The sequence below is a fragment of the Rhinoderma darwinii genome, chromosome 11, assembly GCF_050947455.1.
Source record: "Rhinoderma darwinii isolate aRhiDar2 chromosome 11, aRhiDar2.hap1, whole genome shotgun sequence".
Classification (NCBI taxonomy): Eukaryota; Metazoa; Chordata; class Amphibia; order Anura; family Rhinodermatidae; genus Rhinoderma; species Rhinoderma darwinii.
In genome coordinates this window covers 46,642,998-46,649,541 of record NC_134697.1, presented here as the reverse complement: position 1 = coordinate 46,649,541, position 6,544 = coordinate 46,642,998, and positions in this window count along the sequence as shown.

Below are 6,544 nucleotides of genomic sequence, written 5' to 3'. Positions count from 1 at the left end.
ATATGGTGTACGGGTTATACAGTCTACTAATAACTTTTCCATACAGTGCCTAATGATAAGCACCATACAGTATGGTGCCCAAATAAAAGTGTCATAATTTGGCTACATTTCTTACATTTAGATACCTAAATAACAATTCTATACAGTGCCGCCATCGCCATACACTGCCAAAATGTATTCTGTAGTAGAGCTTCACAATGTAAGTACCACCATACAGTGCTCAAATAATACCAACATACATTGACCAAATAAAAGTTCCATACATAAACTACTAACAGTGCTATCAAACTAATAGATATTCAGGAAAACAGCAGCACAGCCACAAAAAAATCTTCAGTGTGAAAGGACAACTCCCCAAACATGGGAGGTGCACGTAGTAAAGAATCCCAGGTCCAAGGGAGACAATCAATATGCAATCGAAGAAAGGGACTGCAGCACTCAAGATAATCCAAAGAAGTGTATTTGATTTATTCACCAAACATAAAAACACTTGCAACGTTTCAACCCATGAGAAAACAGGAGAAAACAGCTCCGTAATTTCAGACGTATTTGGCGTTGTCGTGTGCACATACCCTAAGATCGCACAGGTCACACGCCCCTAAAGACAGATCTGTATCTGGCTATGTCACAATTGAAGTAATTCTATAATCAACTTTCTTCATCCATTGCTTCTTGCTTATGTCACCTGGCTTTGTCACAATTTAAATGATCCTACAATCAATCATCTGACTTTGTAATGTCACTCAGACAATAATTAAAATCATCATAGTCATAACACACTTGGGCTGGGTTAATGCATTGCGTTAAAGCAGCATTTATTCCTATTAAATTCACTATATTCACTATTCAGAGACTCCCGCCAAGAACTATAAAAGGGAAGCTTCCTTTTAACATTCAATTTTTAAAACATACCACTAGATGTCAGTATTCACTTACTCAAGTTTCAAGACCCGGTACAATCCTAATCTATGCTTTTATATTATATTTGTAGATCTTTTGCCAGGTCTTTTATCCAGATTTTACCATGTGCAGGTTGGCATCCTATTGTTTATTGTTTCTGTGTAGTTGATCATTTAAATAGGCAAATCTGTCTCCTTTTTTATGTCTTTATTTTCACCATCAACTTTAGTTGTCTTCAAATTTAGCAGAAATTCCTGAACAATACATCATTTTTTTTTTGTATTTGTCCAGTAATTGTGCGACTATTCTCTGTATGTAGAGCATATGGCATTGGATTCATACATCACAGTGATCACTGTAAGCAATAACTTACATAGAATGATGCATGAGTTGAAAATATTCTGTTTTGCTAAAAGTTCATGGCTAACCAGTGTTAGAACAAATATTTTTATCTGATGTCCTCTACTGAACCTGGCGGCATGAAAGAGACGAAATGCTGTCATGGAGAGTGGAATCTGCAAATATGGAAAATATGGAAAATATCACTGCACTAAAAAATGTTGCTACTGAGATCATCTCAATAAGGGCCACATGTAAAAAGACATTGTCATAATGCAGCTAATATAGGACAATTGTATATATTATGCGGCCGGGTGGAAAACCCTATCAGACAATGTGCGCAGTCACTCACAGAGAAAGGTCTGTCAAGTTTCTTTACTACCTGCTCCTCATTGCATTAGTCCTTTTTCTAAGACTACGTCCACCCAGGAGGAACGTATACAGTACATGGTGGCAGCGTCCATGTATAATTCCAGCATTAGATGCAGTTATGAAGACAAACATCCTAAGGCCGGGTTTCCACGTAGCGCAAAAGCTGCCGAGTTTCCGCAACGGAATTGTGTGTGGAAATTCTGCAGCATTTAAAGTAGCAGAAAGTGGATGAGATCCAGAAAATCTCATGCCCACGCTGCGGGAAAAAAAAAAACGCAGCGTATACATTAATGAATTGACCTGCAGTGCAGAATTTAATTCCGCAGCATGTCAATTCATGCTGCGTTTTCGTTCATTTTCTGTTGTTTTTCTCCATTGAATTCAATTCAACAGAAAGCCAAGTGTTGCGAATTTTGCAGCAAAAAAATTAAATCATACTTACCCAGAATGCTCTCCTTCTTCCTGCAGACCGCTTTCATCCCATGTGACCGATGCAGACGATCACAGGCTGCAGCGTCACATGACCTGCAACGTCATCGAAGGAGGCTGGACTATGCACAGAGAAGAGGGAGGGGGTAAGTATCAACGTTTTTTTTTCAAGAGCTGCTTTCCGCAGCGGAAATTCTGCAGCGATCGTGCAGCGATTTTTTTGACGGACAGTGCTGTGGATTCCAGGTCGTATACGCTGTGTGGTTTTTACGCAGCGTATCCCACCCGTGGGAACCCGGCCCAAGGCTGGGTTCCCACATAGCGTAAATGCTATGAATTCTGTGTGGAAATTACGCAGTATTTACAGTAGCGAAAAGTGTTTGAGATTAAGTAAATCTCATGCCCACGCTGCGGAAAAAACCACACAGTAAAAACTTTCATAAATTGATCTGCGGTGCAGAATTTAATGCCGCAACATGTCAATTTATGCTGCGTTTTCATTGCGGGTTTTCCCCATTGAATCCAATGGAGATGCAAAACCCGCAACAGAAAGCCAAATGTTGCGACTTTTGCGGTGGAATCGCAAATTTAAATTCATACTTACCCAGGACTCCCGGCTTCTTCCTCCAGTCTGGCCTCTGGGATGACGTTTCATACCATGTGACCACCGCAGCCAATCATAGGCTGCAGCTGTCACATGGGCTGTAGCGTCATCCAGGGAGGCTGGACCGGATGGCAAATGAGGGACGTGTCACTATGACGTCCTAGGTAAGTATGGGTGTTTTTTTATTATTTATTTCTATGCTGCTTACCGCAGCAAAAGTTCTGGACAGAATGTGCTGCGAGTTCCAGGTCGGATACACGGTGTAGTTTTTACACAGGGTATCCAACCCGCGGGAACCCGGCCTTAAAGGGGTAAATAAAACAAATAGTACAAACCAACCAAGTAGAAAGAGAAATCTTTCATAAGCACATATGTAGAAATTAATTACCAAAAAAGAGAAGCTGTGCAAAGACTTGCCATAAAAGGATATACATTTATTCACAAGAATAGTACATGTATGAAAACATACAATAAAAAATTAGACGCACGACTACAGAACATCAATGTGTCTTACTGGCTTGATCCTGTTTGCAGCACTTTGCACTTTACCTGTTGGATCATATACTGCATTCCACTTTATCACCTGTACGTTGCCCTTCCATTCCATGCAATTTGTATGTACTATTTATTTTGATTGTTACTTACTACCATTTGTTGTGTACTCCTGTACACTTTCTGCAAACCTCCTGATGTTGTTCCTTTGTTGTTCTGTAGTCATGTGTCTCATTTTTTATTGTATGTACATGTACTATACTTGTGAATAAACGTATACATTTTTATGGCATGTCTTTGCACATATTCTCTTTTTTTGGTAATTAATCCTTAAAGGGGTGATCCAGGATTAAGAAAAGGTCTGTTTTATACAAAAAACAGTGGCACTCTTGTCCACGGGCTGTGTTTGGTATTGTAGTTCAGACAATTGTAATAATAGACACAGCCCATTGACAATATTGGCGCTGTTTTGGTGAAAAAGCAGACCATTTTTTTTCTAATGCTGGACATACTTACATAGCTTGAAAAAAGACACAGGTCCATCAAGTTCAACCTTTCTCAATCAATAATATGTTATTCATTGTTAGATTGTTAGATTAGTCATGAACCTCAATGCCATTTGTCAGAAAATAATCATCTAGTTTTTTTTAAAATGCGGACATAGTATCTACCATTACTGCCTTTTAGGGCCTGTAGTATAGCTAGTGTGGGGGGGGGGGGGTGGCCCCGGGCCCACTGAGATAGCGGGGCCCAATGCGATCGCTGCCGCTCCCGCCACGGCCACGCCACACAGGGCGGCCTGCTGCCTCTCTGAGGGGGGCGGCGGCACAACTGAAACCAGCCACCGTCACCCCCTTCCTGCAGTAATTGTACCTGCGTCTATAGGACGCAAATGCAATTACATGCATAGGCACTGAATGGCCGGGCACGTTCCTTGCCCTATAATTCAGCGCCTAACAATGACGCTGATTGGCAGGGCAGAATGACTTGCCCTGTCAATCAGCGCCTTTCAATGACGCTAGCGCTTCCGTTGTTGAAAGGCACTGATTGGCAGGGGCAAGTCATTCTGCCCTGCTAATCAGCGCCTTTCAACGATGCAAGCGGAGCGTTCATTCCCAGCAGACCTGCTCAGAAGAGAGCAGACCTGCACTGACACAGGACGGCGCGGGGATGGGATCAAGGTGAGTATGTAAAGTTAGTTTTTTCACTTAAAAGTGTGTGTGGCATTATCTACGGGGGGAGAGCTATATGTGAGGCACAATCTACATGGGAGGCTATACGTGTGACACAATCTACAGGGGGCCTTTATGTAGGGCACTATCTACAGGGGGGCTATATGTGGGGCACTAAATACAGGGGCTCTATATGTGGGGCACTATCTACAGGGGGGGTTATGTGTAGAGTTCTATCTACAGGGGGGCTATATGTAGAATTCTATCTACAGGGTGCTATATGTGGTGCACTATCTACAGGGGGCTGAATGTGGGCTCTATCTACAAAGGGGGTAAATATGGGGCACTATCTACAGGTGTGCTATATGTGGGGCACTATCTATAGTGTGCTGTATGTGGGTACTATCTACAGGGGGCTCTATAGGGGCACTATCTACAGGGAGCACTGTGTGTGTGGGACATATTGTATGTTGCTATTATAATCAGGGACACAGTGTATGGTGCTATTATAATCAGGGACACAGTGTTTGGTGCTATTATAATCAGTGATACAGTGTATGGTGCTATTATAATTAAAGGTGCAGTGTATGGAACTATTATATTTAATATAGTGTGTGGCACCATGAGAATTTTATATTCGTTTATAGGTGCAGAAATGTTTGAAAAGTGAGAAGCTGAAGACATCTGAGTGGCAAACTGAAGAAATGGGCTGTGGCCATGAGAAGTCATCATAGAAGTCTGGACCGGCTGGAGAAGACAAGAGAAAAAGAACAACTAGAATCTGAAAAGATGTCACCGGTGAGTCACTTAATGTAAATGTTTATTCTGCCTCTAATCAGTACAGTGGTCACTGGGTGGTATGTTTTTTTTTTTTTGAAACATCAACTCCCAGCATATCCTTACCATTGTTTGGATCATGCTGGGAGCAGTAGTTTTACGCCGTACAAAGCTATACGGCAGGGGTTGCACTAAATTGAGCTGTATTTGTGCTGGGGATGTATATACAGTTAGGTCCAGAATTATTTGGACAGTGACACAATCTTCATGATTTGGGCTCTGCATGCCACCACATTGGATTTGAAATTAAACAACTGAGATGCAATTGAAGTGTAGACTTTCAGGTTTAATTCAAGGGGTTGAACAAAAATATCCTGTGAAAAGTTTAGGAATTGCCACTATTTTTCTACACAGCCTCCTTATTTCAGGAGCTCAAAAGTAATTGGACAAATTAATATTACCATACATAAAATGGTTTTTTTAAATACTTTGTAGAGAAACCTTTACAGACAATGACTGCCTGAAGTCTGGAACCCATGGACATCACCAAACGCTGGGTTTCCTCCTTTGTGATGCTTTGCCCGGCCTTTACTGCAGCGGTCTTCAGTTGTTGCTTGTTTGTGGGTCTCTCTGCCTTAAGTTTTGTCTTAAGCAGGCGAAATGCGTGCTCGATCGGGTTGAGATCTGGTGATTGACTTTGCCATTGCAGAATATTCCACTTCTTTGCCTTAAACTCCTTGGTTGCTTTCGCAGTATGTTTTGGGTCATTGTCCATCTGTACTGTGAGGCGACGTCCAATCAAACTTGCTGCATTTGGTTGAATCTGAGCAGAACGTAAATCCCTGAACAATTCAGAATTCATCTGGCTGCTTCTGACTTCAGTCACATCATCAATAAACACTAGTGACCCAGTGCCTTTGGCAGCCATGCATGCCCATGCCATCACACTGCCTCCACCATGTTTTACAGAGGATGTGGTGTGCTTTGGATCATGAGCCATTCCATGCCATCTCCATACTTTCTTCCGCCCATCATTCTATAACAAGTTGATCTTAGTTTCATCTGTCCAAAGAATGCTGTTCCAGAATGCTGGCTTCTTTAGATGTTGTTTGGCAAAGTCTAATCTGGCCTTTCTATTTTTGAGGCTGATTAATGGCTGGTATATAATTAGAATGCGCCCATTCAGTTGTAAACATGCGTTAGGGGCGGGGGGGGCCAACTCAGATATGTTTTGCCCCCCTTGTGCTAAACTCCTAGCTACGCCTCTGGGTAGGGCATTCCATAGTTTGACTACTCTAGCTGTAAGGAACCCTTTCCTATATTGATGTCTGAAACGTCTTTCTTCCACGAGCAAGGAACACAATATGTGCTAGTTCTCTGTAAATACACATATATATAGAGATGCATAAATATATATATACTGTATATATACACACATATATATATACATACAGAACAC